Genomic DNA, 23338 nt, shown 5'->3' on the forward strand with positions numbered 1-23338 from the left:
ACAAGAGAAAACTAAGATTTGAGATGACAGGGATTGAACATCTTCTGACAGAGCAGTTTTGTAAGGGGTTGATTTCGCAAATACATGGTATTTTGTCTAACGAATTCACATCCACTTTAGAAAGCCTAAAGAATGTGTGGGAAAAGGACTTGGGACACTCCACTGGGGATGACGGTTGGGAATGATGGTTGGTTTACTGTCTGTAAAAAATATATATCCCAAATGTACTTCGCTCAGGTCCATGAACTCAACTTCAAATTAATCAAAAGGATTTATCTTACACCAATGCGTCTAAAAAAAATGTAGACATTTCTCAGGTTTGTGCTTTAAGTGTAAGAAAGATAAGGGAACATTCCTTCACTGTTTTTGGTTTTGTCAAAAATTGTACCATACTGGAAAAAATACATAGTGTAATTGAAGAACTTTTCAAGGTGCACTTTGATATGACCCCAGACTTGTACCTGCTGTGTAAAGGCAAAATTTGATTGTAATGCAATGCAGCTATTCTTAATATTGGTTTATCTGGCAAGGAAATGTATACTAGTACTCTGTTTGTTGTCTATTTGTACAATTTAGTAAGGCTGTAAATGTATGATATATTGTGCTCGCAAATCTGAAAATAAATGGCACAAAAAAAAAACAAAAAAAAAAAAAACAAGAGGGACAAGAGAGCATCGCTCAAATCTCAAAACTCCGAAGTAGTAGTGAGGCTAGCTTTCACAATGTCTCGTTTCCTTCATCTCAGGGAACCGATGTTACATGTGTAACCGGAGACGTTCCCTGTCAACTCAGTACACTCAACACTGTGAGAACTCGCTAGGGTAACAGAGTCCTAGTACGCCGCACTATGCGACGTCATACTCCCTGAGGTATAAACACTTGAAAAAGAATAGGAAGTCACAGGCCTACAGGACGGTGACTTATTAAAGACATGTCTTCAAATGTATAAATTAATGAATAAAACTACATGGTGAATACCAGATGGAAGTTAATCTCAGCCTGGGAATCTATATGAACCATATAAATACACACTAAATTCAAACCCCTTCACAACCAGAGGTTGGGAAAGGAATTTTATTGCTTATTAGAAGTGCTTGTGACTTCTTAGGGGGGTAATTTCAACAACAGCCTACTTACAGGTGGCTGTATCAGAATATACAAATATCAGGTTGCCTGCCTGTAATAAAAGGGCCTGGGCTCACCTGCTGAATGTTGGGACAATAAGCACGCTAGACAGAGAGGACTTTTGAAGAGATGTACGCCACGTTGTGTTTGTGATGACCAACCTGCTGCAAAACATATGTCCTGCAAGGACACACCATTTGTCCATGCCCATGAAGAGGCCATGCCTCTAGCTGAATGCGTTTTCACACCAATAGGGCATATTACGCCCTGTGATTCATTAGCGAGGGCGATCACGTCAACGATCTAGTGAGAGATCTGTTTCTGAGATACTGTTTTGAATGGACACTTTGCGAGCGCACGATTCAATCATCTCGGATCTAAAATGGGCTGAAGCCCGTCGCCTCACTCTGGAATGGAAGACATCAGCTATAGAACCCCTCTAGGTGCCTCAGTTCGGAACGATCTCTATCGTGTTCTCTGTGAGGAGATTGTGAGTTCCTGTGTGCAACATAGGTGCATCCCATGACGGGACTGTAGATGACCGAACGCCATAAGCGAGATAACTGTAGATCGTGTCAACAGATCATGTCTCTTGCAGTGCAACGAGCGCTTTTCTTTTTATGAGAACATCCTTTATTTAAACACATCACACGGAAACAACATTTTGTGTAACATCCCAGCGAACGCCGGCAGGGAATGAGCAGCACGTGAAAGTGTGTGTGCGTCTCTTGCAACAAGCGCTTTCTCTTTTGTGTGAGAACATTATTTATGTGAACACAACACACAGAAACACATTTGTGTATAATTCCGGTGACCTACGGTTGGGGATGAGCAGCGTGTGAATGTGTGCTTCTTGAACAGGTGCGACGAGCACATTTCTGATTTTATGAGAACATTGTTTATGTGAACACAATACACAGAAACAGCATGTGTGAGGGCGAACACCGGCAGGCAGGGGGAGGGAACAGCGCTTGAGTGCTTTCTGTTTTTGTGAGAACATTGTTTGTGTGAAAACTATCACACAGAAACAACACATATGCAATCTCCCAGCATGTAAATGTGTGTGTGTCATGAGCAGGTGCAGTGTGAGCGAACGCAACAAACATTTTCTCTATTGTATGAGAACACTGTATATGTGAAAAACCATCACACAGGAACACATTTATCTACCATCGCGGCGTACCCGGTGGGGATGAGTAGCATGTTAGTAGAGCTCGTCAGTGAGCGCATTCCTGTTTCTTGTGAGAGCACAATACACTGAAACCATTCGATGGCTCGGCTGTCTTTGGTGGAGCCGGCACTGATCTGAAATAGAGCGCTGAGTCATCAGAATGAGTCACCGGTGACTTTTTGTGACCTGCAGCGCCATCTTGAGGCAACCACGAAATTTTGTGTCATATCCATGACTCTGTCATGGCACGTATCAGCTTGAGTCAACGGCTGGTTTTAAACCGCAATCCTCTGACTCTAAGGCCAATTCTTAAGAGCCGAGTTAACTGCCCTTTGAGATGCAGTTTTTTGGACTGCAGGACCACTCATCCGGGCGAGATCTTTCCAGCTCGACTGGAGGGGACCACTGTAAAACAAGCTCCTCAGATGCCCGCGGGGGGATGCGAATCAGCTTTTATCAAATCAAATCAAATCACTTTTATTGTCACACAACCATATACACAAGTGCAATAGTGTGTGAAATTCTTGGGTGCAGTTCCGAGCAATATAGTAGTCGTGACAGTGATGGGACATATACCAATTTACAATAAACATCAGATTTACAACACAATTTAAAATCTAATATACACATAATTACACATAACACAATATACAAATAATAACATACAATGTACAGTATACAATACAAACAATATAGAATACACATTATACAATGAAAAAAGTATATATAGTATATATAAAATGTACAGTAGGTTGTATTGTACTGTATTGACATTCAGGCTATCGGTTGATAGTAAGTTGCCAGTGTGTTATTAAGAGAGAATATAATATAATGATAATATAATTTATGACAGTCTGGTGTGAGATATAAGAGTAAGAGTAATAAATTGCAGTACTGATGTATTTTGATCGTGGGAGATCAAGAGTTCAAAATTCTGATTGCTTGGGGGAAGAAGCTATCATGAAGTCGGCTGGTGCGGGTCCTGATGCTGCGATACCGCCTGCCTGATGGTAGCAGTGAGCCCATGGCCCGGGTGGCTGGAGTCTCTGATGATCCTCCGAGCTTTTTTCACACACTGCCTGGTATATATGTCCTGGAGGGAGGGAAGCTCACCTCCAATGATGTGTCTGGCAGTTCGCACCACCCTTTGCAGTGCTTTGCGGTTGTGGGCGGTGCTATTGCCGTACCAGACAGAGATGCAGCCAGTCAGGATGCTCTCTACAGTGCAGGTGTAGAACTGTGTGAGGATGTGACGGTTCATTCCAAACTTCCTCAGCCGTCTCAGGAAGAAGAGGTGCTGATGACCCTTCTTCACAATGGCTTCAGTGTGAATGGACCATGTGAGTTCCTCAGTGATGTGGACACCCAGGAACTTGAAGCTGCTGACTCTCTCCACTGGTGCTCCATTGATGGTGATGGGACTGTGTTCTCTATCTCTTCTCCTGAAGTCCACCACAAGCTCCTTTGTCTTACTGACATTGAGGGAGAGGTTGTGCTCCTGACACCAGTGTGTCAGAGTGTGCACCTCCTCTCTGTAGGCTGTTTCATCATTGTCAGTGATCAGACCTACCACCATCGTATCATCAGCAACTTAATGATGGCATTGGAGCTGTGTGCTGCCACACAGTCATGTGTGTACAAGGAATAAAGTAGTGGGCTGAGAACACAGCCCTGCAGGGCTCCAGTGTTGAGGGTCGGTGATGAGGAGATGTTGCTGCCCATTCTAACCACCTGGCGTCTGCTTGACAGGAAGTCCAGGATCCAGCTGCACAGCGAGCTGTTTAAGCCCAGAGCCTGGAGTTTCTCATCAAGCTTGGAGGGCACTATGGTGTTGAATGCTGAGCTGAAGTCTACAAACAACATTCTCACATAAGTGTTCTTTTTTTCCAGGTGGGAGTGAGCAGTGTGTATTGCAGATGCAATGGCATCATCAGTGGAGCGGTTGTTGCAGTAAGCAAACTGCAGTGGGTCTAGTGATGGAGGCAGCACAGAGCAGATGTAATCTCTGTTTAGTCTCTCAAAACATTTGCTGATGATGGGGGTCAGAGCAACAGGACGCCAGTCATTTAAGCAAGTGATTTTGGATTGCTTTGGAACAGGCACAATGGTGGACGTTTTAAAGCATGTGGGGACTACAGACAAAGAGAGGGAAAGGTTGAAAATGTCCGTAAAAACACCAGCCAGTTGGTCCACGTATGCTCTGATAACATGGCCCGGAATGCCATCTGGACCCATGACTTTGAGGATATTCACCCATCGGAAGGATTGGGTTACATCTGCTACAGAGACAGAGAGTGAACTAACCTCTGTAGCTTCGGCCGCGAGAGCTCTCTCCGCGAGGGCGGTGTTATTTCCCTCAAAACGAGCATAAAAAATATTGAGCTCATCCGGGAGAGAGGTAGCGGTGTTCACGGCGGAGTTTTTATTCCCTTTAAAGTCCGTGATGATATTAATTCCCTGCCACATGCCTCTAGAGTTGGTGGTGTTAAACTGTCCTTCAATCTTGTCCCTGTACTGGCGTTTGGCTGCTCTGATACATAAACAAGCTGATAACTGGCTTGTTTATGCTCCTCCGTGTTCCCGGAATTAAAAGCAGAGGTCCGCGCATCAAGTGCCGCGTGAACATCGCTATTAATTCAAGGTTTCTGGTTCGGGTAGATCCGTATTGTTCTGGTTGGAACTACGTCCTCTACGCACTTTCTGATGAAACACGTTACGCTATCAGCGTAAAGCTCGATGTCGTCATCAGAGGCGGACCGGAACATCTCCCAGTCCACGTGATCAAAACAGTCTTGTAGCATAGAGTCTGACTGGTCCAACCAGCACTGGATCATTCTGAGGGTGGGTGCTTCCTGTTTCAGTTTCTGCCTGTAAGCGGGCAGAAGCAGAATGGAAGAGTGGTCCGATTTGCCAAATGGTGGGCGGGGGAGGGATTTGTAGCCATCCCAGAAGAGAGAGTAGCAATGGTCCAAAACCCAGTCCCCTCGTGTGTTAAAACTAATGTGTTGGTGGTATTTTGGAGCGACTGATTTGAAACTGGCTTTATTAAAGTCCCTGGTCACTCAGGGTGCGCGGTTTCCTGCTTGCTAATAATCCCATACAGTTCCTTGAGTGCCCAGTCTGTGTCGGCTTGTGGGGGGATGTACACAGCAGTGATAATGACCGCTGTGAATTCCCTCGGTAGCCAGAATGGTCGACACAGAAGCATGAGAAATTCCAGATCAGGAGAGCAGAAAGACTTGATAGAATGTACGTTCCTCTGATCACACCAGGATTTGTTGATCATAAAGCATACACCACCACCTCTGCTTTTACCTGAGAGGTCTTTCGCTCTGTCCGCGAAAGACAGAGCGAAACCCTGTGGGTTCAATGGCTGAATCTGGAATCTCAGCAGACATCCAAGTTTCCGTAAGGCAGATAATGCAGCAGTCCCTCATCTCTCGTTGGAAAGAGATCCACGCTCTCAGCTCACAGAGCTTGTTGTCCAGAGACTGAACATTTGCCAGTAGAATACTGGGTAGCGGGGGTCGATTTGCACGATGAATAAGGCAGACAACATCCAAGACAAAAAACATAAGAATTGTAAACAAAACAAACAAAACACTACAATGTTGTGTCGGAGCTCGCAACGCAGCAGCCATACTCGGCGCCATCTTGTGTCCAAATTATCAAAGGCATGCACACACTCCTCACCCTCACTGGGGTAAGGGACGGCAACATCCTCCATGGACCACTCACTCATATTTGATGCTGCAAGGGACATGACATCATCCCCATCACCAGAACCGCCAATGTGATTAAGGCTGTGTGCTCCAATAGAGGGCCGGAGCTCATCACGCATATACTGTACTGGCGCGGATGCTACATCGGAAGATCGAGGGGATCCAACTCAACCTCGCGCCCCTACCATGCCTCCTCATGTGGTCCCTCAGGATCTAACACAGATGAGGTGGGTGGGAGGGTGCGGGAGGCGGGATTGTCCCTAAGAATGAGGGCGATCCTTGAGCGGAGCTTCTAGAGACTCATGGCCTTGCAGTGAGGACAGTCTGTCTCCATAAGAGCTGATTCGGCATGGGCTCTCATGTTTATCTGACGGCGGGATGTGATGCTCGCATATGGACAGGGTTGGAGAGTAATGGAATACATGTAACAGGGATACGTATTTAAAGTACAAAATATAAGTAACTGTATTCCACTACAGTTACAATTTAAATCATTGGTATTTAGAATACAGTTACATTCAAAAAGTATTTTGATTACTGAAGAGAATTCTTTGCATTTTATTGTCATTTGTTTCATTTAATATTTAGTCCTTTCAGATGGAAAACATTTATTTTCACATCATTCTTATGATGTGTTACATTCATATGAGCAGTAGTAAGTTTGAAGTTTGGAGCAGAAGAAATAGAAATAAACCTTGTGTAAATTGTCAGCTTTACGCTAAGCTAAAATGCTATTTCTAGCCATTTTACATGCACGTTACCAGGCACGATCATATTTTTTAACAAGAAAATTCATGTTGGACCATAATTTCTTTTTTTTCTAGTAAGACCTTTGATATTAGGGCAAAAATCTTATTCTTGATGAGAATTTTTGTATTGTTTTCCTGTAAAAACATAAAAAAAATCCTTAAAACAATATCAATTTGATTTATCTTGTTTTAGAAACAACACTGCATAAGATATTTAGGTTTTTCAGAGAATGTATTTTTAACGTGTATTTTGTCTTACTGTACTGGCAGAGTTTTTATAGTCAAAACAAGTGAAAAAATCTACCAGTGCTAAATAAGTAATCCAAAGTATTTAGAATACATTACTGACCTTGAGTAATCTAACGAAATACGTTACAAATTACATTTTACAGCATGTATTCTGTAATCTGTAGTGGAATACATTTAAAAAGTAACCCACCCAACCCTGCATATGGAACACTTGTGGAACGACAAAAATATTTTTGGAAGCAGCCCTCTGCAGACGCACTAGGATTTATTGTTCAACGGTTTGACGACAAAGCCACTGGTAATGTCCAAACACAATAAATCTTTTTCTATGAGCTTGTGGAGTAGCAATTATTTGTGCTGTATGTAGTGGAGTAAACTAACGCATCACGGTGAGTTTATCTCTGCTATTGTACTCTCGGCACACAGTGTTTTTCCGACTTTTTGTGGCGCTCACCAAACTTCAAATGGAATCAAAATAAGAGAGTTATTCATGGCTTGTTGTATTTTCTGTGTAAGTTTTCACATTGTGGTGGACTTACCTCAGAAGTATGGCAAACAAAGAGCCGGAGAGTTCAGGTGGGAAAGGCCACCCACCCCGCTTATGTGCATGCGGCACGTGGATAAAAGATTCTCATCTGCATTGCAACTCATGCCTGGGGGCTAAACATGCTCAGGCCACGTTGTCCAGCCCGGAGGGTTGCCCCCATTGTTCATCCTTCTCGATCAAGGTTTGGGAGAGAAGGATGAGGGTCACAGTCGCGGGCAAAAAGGACCCGTGTCTCTTTTCTCAGGCCAGAGAAGAGTCAGCGGAGCATCTGCAGGCCCCGTCATTGGGCAAAATTATGGAAATTGTGTCTCCAGTCCTTCCCCCACTGTTCAAAGACACATTGGCGGGAGAGGAAGACGACAATGGGGACAAAGTTTTGTCTGACATCCTCGAGGATGAAGATTATGCCATTTTGCCCATGGATCAGTCCCGGCCACTGAGCATGCAGGAGGATTGCTCTCCATCTCCGGTTCGGTCTGAGTTGGATTTGTTTGAGGTCTGTCACAGGGCTGTGGCTACATTTAGCAGGTTTTTGGATGCCCCCATAGATCCGAAGGCCATGCTACTACCGTTATGGCTATGCACCAGCAGTGCGCCCTGAGGAGTAAGTAGGGAGGGGCGTTTGAGGAATGCCTCATACGAAAGCCCCCGGCCCATCTTTTGCATCTGCCACCATGAGACACCACTCTTCTAACCTCTATAAGAAGAGATGGGTGACCTGAGACATTTGTTCGCCACAAGGAGGGGCACGGAGACAGCACCACAGGTTTCTCTGTCCGGGCCCCTCATGTGATCCGTGACCATCTCCATCCCACAGGGGAAATGGAGACGGATCCTAGAAGTTGGACGTTTTCCTGTGTTCAAAGCAGATGGTTCAGTTTCATTCCCATGTGTGTGCAGGGCGATAACACGCGTTCCTCATTCTCCCCCCGCAAATGTTCTCCTCCCTCCACCTGCAGGGTACGTTCTCAGGGGAATGATAAAAATGATACCATTGGAATGCCATAAGGGTTTTTATTCCTGGTATTTTGTCATTCCAAAAGGATCCTCAACAAACATCTCAGAAAGTACAAGTTCAAAATGCGAAATATTGATCTGTTTCTCACCCACACCTATCATATCACTACTGAACACATGGATTAAATCACTGGAGTCATATGGACTACTTTTATACTGCATTTATGTGCTTTTTGGGAAAGTTCTGGTCACCATTCTCTTGCATTGAATAGCCCTACATAGCTGAGATATTCTTCTAAAAATCTTCATTTGTGTTCTGCAGAAGAAGGAATGTCAAACACATCTGGGATGAGTAAATGATGAGAGAAGTTTCATTTTTAGGTGAACTATCCCTTTAATTGTTTACTCCCCAAAGATTAGTTTAGTAATGATTTATAATAATTTAAGGAAATACATACGGATACAGTGTGGATCCAGCTTAAAAGTCCTTTGCCATTTTACCCATATTCACCCTACATTATAAATTTAGCAACATTTACAATCTACATTAAACCTGAAATACCGCTAGATAGAGGTAACACAAGACTGCCATGAGAAATGTAAGTGAAGTTAGACTTTTTAAGTTACACCAGAAAACACTCAGATTTGGCAGCCATAAAAAATAATAAAACTGTTACTAACTGTTACTAAACTAAACTGTAATGACAAATTGAATATAAAATAGAAATAAAAACTAAATTAAAAATCCAAAACTATAATAACACTGGTTGGGTGGTTTGTATTCTGTTACATCTCCTACCACTCAGGCCAGAGATTCAGAATGGAAGTGATCTGTTACAGTATCTTTCAGAGACTCGGAACATTGGATTGTTATTCTGTTAGTGTCCCTCATGGAGTGGGACCAGAACAAAGGTGTGGCCATCTGGAGGATAGTTTTATACCTTTTCGGCAGTGGCGAATTCTCAGGGCCAGCAAAGCCTTCTCTGCTGGTCTAACATGCCTAATAAACAAATATTTTTTCATCCTTTCATTCTCATTCACCTTTTTGCCAATGTATTTTCAATCGTTTTCCACTTCTAATTCATTTTCAAACAAATAGCAAATAACTAAAAGTTTATCCAGTCAGAATTTATTCCTTGATGCTTACAAGTGAAGCATGGTGGCTGTTTCAGCCGAAGCAGCACGTGAGTCTGAGCTCAACCCCATTAGGCCTTCAGAATTTCTACAAAATCCCTCAACAGTGCAGTGATCCTAATGGATTTAAATCCCCGAGATGTAAACAGGAAAGGAGGGCTGATTTTCACTTCAAGCTAATCAGTAAGTGCTTTTTGCATTGTTATAGCAACATCAGGAGTTTTAGGCTAGCTGGAGCGTTCATTTCAGTGTCAGTTCAAGTTCTGAAAAGTAACCGTGTACCCTTATGAAATGAAATTTATTGCAAGCAATATTCCAATCGCAAATATTATTAGATAGCTTTTTCCTTGTATTAGACCTCCTTGGTTTTGGCTTTCGTGCGTGGACTGCGATGTAATGTGTGATGTCCATAGGCATAGGGTGTCTTATTAATTGTGAAATGGTGTTTTCTTAATGAATCGCACTGAAGGCCTAGACTTAAAATGCATGGGCCGCCAATGCTTTTCAGTGAGGAGGAGATTCAGTTTAGTGCCTGCCTGTTTCAGGGTCATGACTGGCTGCTGACATCAGAGGGAGGCACAAAGTGTGGCCCACCCTCCCTTCCCTGTGTGGAACTCATTTGCATATTTTAAAGTACACAGTTAGATCGGTTCCCTTAAAGTTTTATATATGCATTATTTATTTTCCAAACCACTGTCAGAATATTCTTGGCATTGTTCTGAATGCATAGAGTTTATATATGGTTCTGAAAGATGAAATATTACCCATGCATTAATTTAAACCTTAATAGTTCAATTTGTGTGAACTACTGTGTTAATCCATTTTAGGAGTAAAAGTTTGTGTGTAAAGATTTGTCGTTGTGGCTTCTTTGTTTCAGCTTTTGCCACGAGGTAAGTTAATGCTGCTTTGAGAGGTCTTGAAGAATTTTTATGGTCCTTAGTTCATCTCTGGCCTTTGGTCAAACCTTAAGATGGGGAGTTTGAGATGTTGCTAAGAAACCACTCATGGACCAATGAGAAGTCCTTTCCAATGTGTTGGAAGATCTTTCCTGCCTTGTGAGAGGTGCCTGGCAGTTGTCCGAGCAGCTTATCTGATGGATGAGCTTGGAATTTGTTTGTGTTGGTCCTGCCTCGATCCAATCAAAATGGAGCCACTCTTCTTTGCCTTGACAGTTGGGGAGGGGCTCTGCCATAAACAGTCTAGTGCAATGTCACCCGAGTGTTCACCACACTATTCTTAAGGAAATTGACTAAAAGCTAAATGTCAGCTGATTAAAGTCATGTCTGAGTGGTCAATGACACGCAGCGGACACAAAAAGATAAAATATTTTTATCTTGTGCAGTGTGTGCTAAGCAGTCATGAAACAAAGCGACTGATGTCTCGTGAACACAAGTTCTGCTGCTTTGATTTGTTCAGCTTCCCGCCATCTTTCTCCCATTAAAAATCTAGAAAACGTGGCTACTGAGGAACCTTGTAAAACCACCTTTCGTTACTTAAAGTTTTTATAATTATTGAATAGATGATTCACACTGAAATAAGATAATAAGCCACTGCTTTCTTAAAACATTAAAAAAGTGTAAAGATGCTGCAAAAACCTGTCAAATGCATTTTAGCACCAAATCTATACAAATCTATATTTGATTATATAAAAACACTGATTGACTGTTCCACAGAAATCAGACATAGTTGGCAAACGTTAACTGCACTGAAGTTGATGCAATTAATTCGTTTTTATTATCATAACACCGTGCTTTCCATTGGTTCACAGTGACCTTCCCCATGAACGTGATCTCCGAATCAGCCACGGGATGTCGCGTATAGCGGAACATTCGTGACTTGATCGGATTTGGACTGAAAAAATTTAGACATGAATCCTCTTAAATTCTCCATGGGAGGCGCTATGTGGTAAGCCATTTTATCACTTAAAACACTGAAGTCCCTGGATGCATAAGTTAGGCATATGTGGTATCATTTGAAAGCTCAGAACCTGAACTTTTTTGAAAAACAAGTTCATTCATAGTAGAGATGTATTTAAGCAAATGTCTTGTGTGACTTGCATTTTTATGTACAGTGTGCAACAGTTTCAGGCAGTTTGTGTTTTCAAAAATAATGCCATTAATAATTTTATTCATCAATTAACTTCATACAAAGTGCAGTAAACACAAAAAAACCAAAAGCAATATTTGGTGTGTCACCCTGTGTCTTCAAAACAGCACCAATTCTCCTAGGTACACCTGGACCCAGTTTTTCAAGGTGGTTGTAACGTTGCTGGCTGCCGGCAATGGCGAAGACGAAGTGTAGAGAGAACCCAAGTGCAGTTTATTTACAAACGTGATAATCCAAAAAACCCTAACTATAAACGTGAAAGAAAACATAAAACATGGACTTGACTATGGCTTGACTTGACTACAAAGTTACATTCAATACTTGACAAAGGACAATGGAAAACATGAGGGCTTAAATACAAGACATGGGAGAACATAAACCAATGAACAAACAGAACTCTAACAAGATAATTAAACAATAAACCAATGAAAACATGACACATGAACATGGAGGGAAAACAGGAATCACATGACAAGGGAAACAGGAAATAAACATTTCAAAATAAAAGACATGAATCAACAAAATACACATGACAGTGGTTGGCAGATAGGTTGTTACAAGCATCTTGGAGAACTTGCAACAGTTCTGTGTATTTTCTCAATTGCTTCTGCTTCTTCATTTAATCCCAAACTCAAAGATGTTGAGATCCGGGCTCTGTGGGGGCAAAACCATCTGTTGCAGAACTCCATGATCTACATAATTAATATTCATTTCTGTTTGCAAAAGGAATGTTTAGAAAATCGAAAATTTCTTTTTCAATTTGCTCACTAACGCAGAAGTTAAAAGATAACCATCTTAAGACAAATGTTTTTGTGAAATATCAAATGTGCCTAAGACTTTTGCACAGTACAGTATTTATTAAGTACTTAATATATCTGGCCAGAAAAAAAAAAATCAGGCAAATTGTGTATAAAAGTTTCCTACTTTATGACTGTGATATTTTTGCACTTACTTTATGTATAATACCTCATTGTGCCAATGATGAAAGCTTGCATGTGGAAGCTTGTAAAATAGATATTCTTCTCCATTGCAGGATTCTACTCAACAGAAGGAAGATGGGTCCGAAGGGGTTTTTACCAATTCCTCATCGTGTTGCTGCTCTCTCTCCTATACACACCTCAACAGTATTAAGACATTCCCTTTGTAAGCCTGCTGTAAAACTGTGCTGTGCCTCCCTCTACAACCTCCAACAGAGGGGAGGTGTTTCTGTAGAGACTGCCACAAACAATCATGTTTCAGACTTGACTGACAGGGAGAAAAGACTATTGACCAAGCTTTATGACGGACTTATTGAGGGCCAAAGAGCAGCTCTTGCTGAGTCTATAACCCTTGTAGAAACCAAGCATCCCAGGAAAAAGGAGTTAGCCCAGGTTCTGCTTCAAAGAGTGCTGGCATTCCGTCAGGAGCAGGAAAGACAAAATGGCCTTCAGAGTGGGTCAGTAAGGTGATGTGAACTATTGAGGCTGAACCGTGTAGCTGTTTGCATGAATGTCCTTAACACCAGTGTTGGGCGTAATGCATTACTAAGTAATTTATTACTATAATTAAATTACTTTTTCATTGAAAAAAGTAAAGTAAGGGATTACTCTTATTTTTTCAGTAATTTAATTACAGTTACTTCTGATGTAATTGCATTAAATACTCTATAGACTATAGAACAATTCTATATAAAACAACAGTGAATTTAAAATCGAAATTTAACATCTAATGTTAAAATATATGTTTTTTAATTTAACGCTGCCCACTTAAATTCTTTGTTCATGAATAATTTATTTTATTTTATATGATTTATTTGAAAGAATTAAAAGAACAGTTTCATGTCTATCCTTGTATTTTTCATCAGGTCTAGGGTTGATAAGGGTTTTAGAAAGTAATTAGTAATAAGTAATGTAAACTTTTCAGACAGAGTAATTAGTACAGTAATCGAATTACACTGTATAAGATGTAATTAGTAGTTAGTAATTAATTACTTTTTTAGAGTAACTTACCCAACACTGCTTAATGCAGAGGAAATAGATATACTTTTGGATCTGAAAATACTTTTAGTGATAGAAATCAGTTACTTCACATCCTCTGTCACCTCTCTGTACGTGTGACTTCAGGACTGTCTGGTGGTCCCCCTGGTGCCGGAAAGTCTTCATTCATTGAGGTCATTGGGAAGATGCTGATGGGACGAGGGCATAAAGTGTCAGTACTGGCTGTGGATCCTTCCTCATGCACAACTGGAGGTGAGCAGACACACAAATGGGGGAAAGTTTCTGTGCCTTAAGGCAAGATTATTATCATAAACGAATACTAAAACTAAATGTAAAAAACATTTCCGTAAACTGAAATACATTTTTTTTTTAAATAAAACATAATTGGAAAAACTAAACTAAAATAAATAGTCAAGGCTCTGAAACTAACTGAAATAAAATGAAAATAAGCTTTAAAAAGATTTAGTTTTCATTTTTGTTGCGGTATGTTTTTAAACCTTTAAACCCCCCATTACCGTAACATGAAGATGCCACTAGACGGCTGTAATAGACGGCCTTATACCTCACTGCGTCAGCAACAGAGCGACAATCACTAGTCAAAGTCTTTTCACTCGTTCTGTCTTACCCTGTCAATTTGTGATTTGTTTAACATTTAATTTGGAACTGGTAAAGAGTTTGGTTAATTCAGCAGGGCTCGACATTAATGCTTGTGTCATCCACGTAAGTGGATTTTTGAAGGGGCAAGTAAAAGAGAAAAGTAGCCTGAATGTCAATAATGAGAAAATAACCTGTTATATTTGTGATTCTTTTTTTTAACAGTTAAGTATCATTTTTTTATTTTATTTTTTTTTTTTTTATGATTAACATTTTTATTGATTCATACATCGAACACAGAAAAGCAAAACATATATACACAGAATCAACATTTAACTCCCACTACCACCCCGACCCTCAACAAACACCCCTGTGGTCATACATGAGCACATACACACAAAAGAAAAATATATATATATATATATATATATATATATATATATATATATATATATATATATATATATATATATATATATATATATATATATATATATATATATATATATACTGTGTGTATATATGTATATATATATATATATAATCACACACATTAACAACTACCCCTCTCTCTCCACTGTTCCACCCCCAAGAACCCTCCAAGAACGCCAAATATCTGCCCCATTTCCCAATAACAAATCCAAATTCCCAGTCGTCTATATGACCCTTCTTCAAAAGCCGCAACCCTCCCCAACTCCGAGCACCACTCCAGTAATGGCGGCGCTCCAGCCGACTTCCAACCCCTTAAAATCACTAGTCTGGCGATCAAAACACTGGTTAGGGCCCAACTTTTTATGTGTTTATTCCCTATATTGATGACCGCCTCATCACCTAAAATACAGAGTCTGGGGCACAATGAAATCTGAGTGCCCAATACATAACACATAAAACTCTGAACCCTCAACCAAAATTCTTGGATCTTAACACACCACCAAAAAACATGGGTTGTGTCTCCATCTTTTGATTGGCATCACCAGCATGTGGGTGTGCCTTTAAGACCAAGCCTTTACAATCTAGAAGGGGTCCAATAGAATCGATGTAAAATCTTGAATTGCATAAGGCGAACCCTTGCATCTCTAGATGCAGACTTGACATTTTTTAGAATCCTAGCCCACACTCCCTCTTCCAATACCAAGTTTAAATCTTTCTCCCATAATCTCTTGACTCTAGAAGTTAAAGCTCCATCCTCCAGACTCTGAAATAGCAAGGAGTAATACACTGATGCCTCATGACCTTTTCCAAAAGCAGTAATCACCACTCCCAGAGTATCTGCCGCTTTAGGGGGGTGTATGCTACTCCCAAAAATAGTACAGTGCAGATGGCACAGCTGTAAATACCTAAAGAACTGAGATCTTGGAATCCCAAAATGTTGAACCAAATTTTCAAAGGATCTCAACACTCCACTCTCATATAGGTCACTGAGTGTATTAACCTCACTCACAATCCACTCTGACCAGCAGAAAGGGGACTTATTAATACATAATTTTGGGTTCAGCCATATGCTCGAGGCAACATTTAAATAAATGTCTGAATTAAACACTCTGGAAACTTTTGTCCATACCGAGTGCAAATGCGAGATAACGGGGTGTAACTTAACTTCTCTGAAAGGCTTTGCAATGGCAAAATTGTGGCAAGAATTTCCTGTTCAATCCAAAACCAGGGAGGGGCTCTCTCAGGTGGAACCGACCAATGCGCCAAATGTCTGAGACCAAATGCATAATAATAAAACAAAATCTTGGGTAGGCCTAGCCCACCTTTGTCAATCGGCCTATGCAACTTACTGAAATGTAATTTGGGATGTTTACCATTCCAGATGAAGGACTTCACTATGCTATCAAATTGCTAGATAGAGGGGGACATCTATAGGGAGAGACTGTAGCAGTTAGTTGAATTTTGGAATACAATTGATTTTAATAACATTAACCTTCCCAATTATAGATAAATGTAATGAATCCCACCTGCCCACATCGCTCGAAAACCTTTCTATTAAAGGGTCAAAATGAACTCTAACTAAATCACACAAATTTGCTGGGAATAAAATACCCAAATACTTAATGCCCCGTTACCGGGCAGTATGCTGTCAGAGCCAAAGCTCAGATTTAGACCAGTTAACTCTGTGTCCCGAGAACTTAGAAAAGGAATTAACAATTCAGTGGAGGCAAAGCATACATCTAGTAGGGTCGGAGACGAAAAATAAAATATCATCTGCGTAAAGCAAAAGCTTGTGCGCCAAACCTCCCGCCACCACCCCTGGAAAATCATCCTCCTTTCATATCATGGCAGCTAATGGTTCCAGGGTAAGACAGAACAATAATGGGGAAAGAGGGCAACCCTGCCGAGTGCCCCTATCCAGAGTTAAATAATCTGAAATTAATCCATTTGTTTGTACTGCTGCTACAGGGTGTCTATAAAGTAACTTAATCCATCCAATAAAAGTATTCTGGAACCTGTAAATTTCCAAAATCTTAAAAAGATTATCCCATTTTACCACATCAAATGCCTTTTTGGTGTCAAGTGAGATGGCAGCGACTGGAGTCTGATCATTCACCACTGACCACATGATATTGATGAAATGCCTAATGTTATCAGAAGAGCTGTGGCCCTGAATAAACCCCACCTGATCTATATGTATAAGAGGTGTCATAACTTAATCGGTTAGCCAAAAATTTTTATAATATTTTTGTCCAGCTGGATCAGGGAGATTGGACGGTAACTCTTACACTCGCTTAGATCTTTGTCCATTTTAAGAATCAGACTGATCTGTGCTTGTGTCATGGTTGGCGGAAGCTTTCCATTCTTTAATGATTCCATATAAACTTCTAACAAAAGTGGAGCCAGTTCTGTAGAATAAGATTTAAAAAATTCAGCGGCAAAGCCGTCTGGCCCAGTCGTCAGTTTAGGGAGTTCTAACAGTTCCACAAAATGTCTAATATCTTCATCAGTAGATGAAGTTATGGAACTATAGAGATCAAGATTCTTTAACAGCATTATTAATATCAATGGCTGAGGTAAATATTTCACCACCAGCAGATTTTACTGAGGGAATGGTAGAAAAAGACTCTTTCTGCTTTATATATCTAGCCAAAAGCTTCCCTGCTTTGTCCCCTGACTCAGAGTATGACTGTCTTGCCCTGAATAGCCCAAACTCCACCTTCCGCGACAAAATAGTATTATATCTGTATTTCAATTGGGTTAATTCTTTGAGGCCATCAGATGATATTCGACGCTTCAGCTCTGCCTCTCCAAATATCTGTAAGACCAAGAGATTTACACATCCTGTGAAGCATCACTGTTGCTCTACGGGGCTTACACACTTTTGCTTCACTATGATCAAGGACTGAGTTCATCAAAAATTTTAAGTCTCCTCCCAATATTATATCATGAGGGGTGCTAGTGGCTTGCAACATCCCTTCAAGATCTATAAAAAAGCCCTGATCATCAGCGTTAGGTGCGTAAATATTAGCCAAAATCAACCTTTGCCCCTGAATTTCTGCTAAAACAATAATGACTCTTCCTAATTTATCTTTAATCTGTTTGAGACATTTGAATTATAGATGCTTAGTTATCAGTGTAATGACTCCCCTGCTCTTACTTGAGCCAGAACTAAAGAAAATATGTCCACCCCATATCTTCCCAAACTTTTCAGCTTCCAGCGGGGAAAGATTTGTTTCTTGAAGAAACACTATATCATATTTCTTACGTTTAAGAAAATAATTAACCTTCCTTCTTTTTATGGGGTGCCCCAACCAATTCACATTCCAAGTGGAGAGAGACAATCCGCTCATATTAACATATTTGACATTTTGACATATTAGAAAAAATATGTTGTGTCAAAAATAAAATTGAATTCTTTGACATATTGTCTTCCTAGAACAGTTAAGAATCAGAGTGTATCAAATCTCACCTGTTTATGACACAAAAAGTATTAAAACTAGCAAAGTGCACAGAGCTCACCGTTCAAACGTCCGAACCTCGCATGGCGCCACGCGACTCCTATATTTGTGATTCTTAAAGGTGCAGTATGTAAGATTCAGAAACCCTTGTTATTAATGACAATTGTGGCCGTTAAGTGAACTGCAGCCAGCTACCTGTTGCTCGTGCTTGTGCACAAACTCCATAGGGACACGAGCGAGCGAGCATCGGCCAAAACAGTGATGTCACGTACAAAGAGACTGAACGTGATTCACCAGAATCATGCTGACAGATGAGGTAGCATAATTACAATTACGCAGTTATGATTGTTTTACTACAAACTTTGAGACTAAACTAAAACTACTTATCAGCTAACATAGCATACTGATACACACATACAGCTACATACTACTGAACTATACCAGACAGTTTACTGTTGCACTGCACTGTTATGTTGCACTACTGTATGTTTTGTATGTCATATGTTGTACTACGATCAAGAAACCAGTGTATTTGCTTAAATTTATCCTGTATACTTGACTTTTAGTATAAAGAGAAGATCGTTGAAATTATTTGAAAGTTACAAAGCAAGGTAGCTTGCAGTTCGTCAGCATTAGCAGGCAAGATCAAGTTAGCTAAAATTACACAGATCAATCCTTATGGCACTATATTTCACATGTTTTGCAGTTATGCAAGCTTACCTGTCCAATAAGAAGAACGCCAATTCAGGGTCGGTTTTGATCCCCAAAACCGAACGAAGGTCCCTCCAGGAATCAAATGCCCTGCCGATGTTCACTCGAGTTTTCGCTGGACCATGATCACATTCCCGCTTAGCCAGACGGGATACAGTAGATAAATGTTTTTTTGTTGTTGTTGTTGTTGTTTTTTTTGGCTTACTCTGAGTTTGTGTAGGAGTCAGTGTTGTACTGGGAGATGGACATTTGCTGGATTCCATCTCTAAGATAATGTTACCTAGTGTTGCAGTTTGTTGTCGCTGTTGAATAGCGGAAGAGAATCACTGAGGCAGGGCTCTAGGGAGCGCACATAAACGACACATCCTTTGGATTTTTCCGGCAAAACCGACCCGCTCCCTTCGCATGAAAATCAGTCTACAGGCTTTAATAGGCAACCTAGGAAGTCCGGTAAGGGCTAATTTTTTATGATGCGTTACAAGCCGTTCACACATTGGCAAAAAAAAAATGTATATTACATGAAAATGTTTACATAATGCACCTTTAAACATTCTTATTCTTATACTGCTGTTAAAAATAATCCAGAGTGCATAATTGTATAATTCACTAGCGATCAAATAATAGCTGCGTGCTTTGACTGGACAGGCGTATTTTTGGGCTTGTACTCCAAGAGCACTCCTAGTAATGCGGATACACGCCTGAATGATCAAATACATTTCAAAATTCCGCCAAAATGCCCGTCTTGGTGAGGTATTCATGTAAACTCAGAGAGTGATGTTTAAAGGGAACGTAAACAGTGGGGAAAAAGCTGATTTGTATCAAAGCATCAGACTTGTAAGTGTTAATATAACCTAATAGACCTGCTGCTGTCTGTGTGTTGTTAATTTCAATCAACCATAATAAGAAAATGAGAAAACCTCTCACTGTTCTTGGCTGGATAACTTTATTAGCTTTAAAATTTATTAATATATTATACAGTACATTATACAGTGAAGACCAGAAGTAGTTTTATTTAGCATTTCATTCTGAATGTTTACTTGAAGATTTGATACTGCTGTTAAAAACCTTTAAAGCTGTTAACAAAAGCACGGTTTTCTTAATTTTGTATTTTTTCTATTACTTTTATTTATATTCATTGCTGTGTTGCTATTTTGTGACTGACTGTTTAGTAGTCTTGAATAATTATTTGAGTAAAATTTTTACACAACAAAATAGTTAGTGTTATTATTTGTTGTGATAAGCTGGTATCAAGAATTGTAAAATGTCACTAACAACTACTGAAATTTTGGTATTGTGACAGTGTATGTATATTGTGCATGGTAGACCTTGCTGCAATAACATGAAAAAGTAGATCATATTCCATAGCAGTGTGAGCACCCATGCTGTAAATAATGGAATGAACTACATGGAGATGGAGGCTTTTCTTTCTTTGACTTCTCTACGTAACATAATATAACTACCATATGACAATAGCCTCCTCCTCTACCCAGCACAGTTGACATTTCTTTAGCAGAGAATCGAGTTGATCGCATAAGTGTATTTTCAGCAGGGCCGTTTCTAAGCATGTTGGGGTCCTAAGCGAAATCCTACTTGGAGGACACCCACAATAATATTATTTAAAAATTGGACATTTGAGAGTCCAGCAATACGACCTACATTACACAAATGTTTTCCCCATTCCCCATTATCCCTTAAAGGTGCAATATGTAATATATTTACTGTACTAAAGCATCAAATTATCATAATATGTTAGAGATTTAGGAAGCATGCTAAGTTGAAATACTGGCTTCTCCGAAAACAATGCTACAGCCAGTATATTCTACTTTGAAATGTCCATTCCAGGATGGAATTTCTGTTTGTGTTTTGGCCTGTGTGATCCCGCCCACTGGCCATTTCCCAATAGTATTTCGACACCCCGGGTTGCCAGATTTGAAACAAGTTAGTGGGAAAACACAGCGCGCTGCAGCCATGGAAGCCAGCAATAGATAGCTAACATCAGGGGTGGACTGGGAGGAAAATTCTGCCCGGGATTATACATAGAAACTGGCACAAATGTTGTTGAGTGGGGGGGGGTTTGCTGTCCTTTTCTGCATATCGCTACCTCCTTCCGCATATCGCGGTGCCGTTTTGTGGCGCATTCTGCAAAACGTGGTTGCCCCATTTTGCGGCCGGCCCCACCGGGAAAAGTCCCGGTTCTCCCAATGGCCAGTCCGCCACTGACTAGCATTGACAGAGTTATAAAAAATCCACATGAAAAGGTTTATAACTTGCTAACAATAAAAACATTGCAAACGTATATATTAGCTGACCAACTTACAGAGTATGGCTCGTCGCTTGCCTTTGTTAGTTTGCTCGTACCTGTTGCTTGTCCACAACCTGGCAACCCGCGTGCAGTACCCATTTTAAACGCTTGATGTCAATGTTACATTTTGCTCCTTTAATATAAATACTAAAAATAAAATAAAAACTAGATGTACTGAAAAACTAAACTAAAACTAACAAATAATTAACAAACTAAAAAAGAACTAACAAACAAAATGAAAACTAAACTAAATTGGAGTGAAAAATTGAAAATGAAATAGAAATAAAAACTAAATAAAAAATTCTAAACTATTATTACCTTGAAGGTGATGGTGCCAGTTTGATCTTAGTACTTGACTTGTATGCTTTAGCTACATGTTGAAGTAATCTGGACTCAGAATATAAACGTGTAAATCATTTAAGTGAGAGAGCCTTTTTTTGTAGTCACTAAAGGCAGATTTATACTTCTGAGTCAAACCTACATCTTAGCCTGATGTGGTCCTCTCCAAAAAAGTAACCATATGTCGTGTCAACGCAAACCACAACAGCTGTGATTGGTCTGCTTTATAACTAGAGACCATACCCCAGGATGATAAAAAAGATAGGCTATCGGAGGTAGCGTTGCATTTTCTCCAAGATTATTTTAAGATCTATGCATGGTGTGCATTAATTAATCATATTTCATAAGTTATTAAAACGGAACACTTCTAATTTGTCAGCAATTTAGGTTTAGCATCGACGCAGAAATACAAACCGGCCTAGTCTCAACCTCAGATAGCACACCAACAGTCTGTGCACTTACCGTCTGATGCATATTGCACATAAAACTCGAAAGTGCTGCTGTGATGTAGTAAGCGGTAAACTGATTGTCTGGTTTGAAGTAACTTTTGCGAGTAAAAGCACACAGGACTTTTATCAGTACACCTGGAAACAGAGTCATGTTCACAAGATTCTGGGTTCGATTAAATAATCGCTGAATTTGACAAAGTTTGCCAGGTTAGTGACATCAAATCTTTTAAAGATATTCAGAATTTTGTTTGAGGCACAAAGGCTCAAAGTCAGATATCCATAAGCTTAACTTCATTCTGTAGGCTTTTTGTGCTGTACTTTGACTCTCTACACATTTCCGCTATTTTTCCATGTATTGTCTGTGCAATTGCTTGAAGGGACTACTGCGCCATTATTTAAATGATTTTTTTTTTCACACGCTGGTCTTTATTATATTAAAACAGAGATAACTTCGCCCCTAAGCAGCACGTAATGTCAAAACCGACTGTGACTGATTGCTGTAAAAGAAAATTTGCATGGTTCCTCTGATAATACTCACCCATACGGATAAAAGTTAATTCCTCCGGGACGAGCAACTTCTGCCATCCTACAAACCCGGAAAAACCCGGTCATTCACATGTAGGCCTAATATTGTAAAATTTGTATTGAGGGTTGCACTATCTACTAAACTAGTTGGTACTTTATGTCCGTGCTTACTAATTGTGGATCACATGATTTCTGTTGCTCTTTTTTCATTTGATGATAGCGGGAGGAAAATGTCTTTGTCTACAAACTGCATCATTTGTATTTGTTGCGTGCAAATACACAAAAGTGAAAATAGAGTGAAAAAGTGGCGCTGCACATTTTCAAAGCGCTGTGGACATCTACAGTTGTCATTTTCACATACTGTACAAGCCAACATTCTTGCAAAGCACCCTGAATCAAGAAACTATAGGCACATGACTGATACATTCTGATACATGCCTGCATTGTTTAAAAATACACATGCACATTACCGCGCAATGTGCCAAAACGTAACCGTATGACACTTGGCAGTGGTTAAAAAGGATTTCCAAAATGACTTTTGGATTGATTCCTGCTTTGAAACTTAGACATGCGGATCGAGACTTAAATGACCACACACAACCTTGGTGTTTAAAAAAAAAAAAAAAAAAACAGTAGGTAATTTGGTTGGGAATTTTCTCATGTGTGGTGGGAGAAAAACACTGACATTTCTGATTCAAACAACAATAAAATCACTTAGTAGCCACTGTAAATGCTGGAATTGTGACGAGACAGGAGAGGAACAAGGATCTAAATGCAGCCGGTAACTCA

At 40.2% G+C, this 23338-nt stretch overlaps 1 protein-coding gene and 1 pseudogene across 1 annotated transcript in view; one reads left to right on the top strand and one right to left on the bottom strand.

Annotated features, from left to right (window-relative positions):
* The window catches only part of LOC127444830 (zinc finger protein 827-like), a 362567-nt gene that overhangs the window by 177293 nt on the left and 161936 nt on the right, over positions 1-23338 (bottom strand). The gene's annotated exons all lie outside the window — the stretch shown is intronic.
* Positions 1-23338, top strand: part of LOC127444759 (methylmalonic aciduria type A protein, mitochondrial-like) — a 33347-nt pseudogene that overhangs the window by 3904 nt on the left and 6105 nt on the right.

The sequence above is a fragment of the Myxocyprinus asiaticus genome, chromosome 8, assembly GCF_019703515.2.
Source record: "Myxocyprinus asiaticus isolate MX2 ecotype Aquarium Trade chromosome 8, UBuf_Myxa_2, whole genome shotgun sequence".
NCBI classification, from domain to species: domain Eukaryota; kingdom Metazoa; phylum Chordata; class Actinopteri; order Cypriniformes; family Catostomidae; genus Myxocyprinus; species Myxocyprinus asiaticus.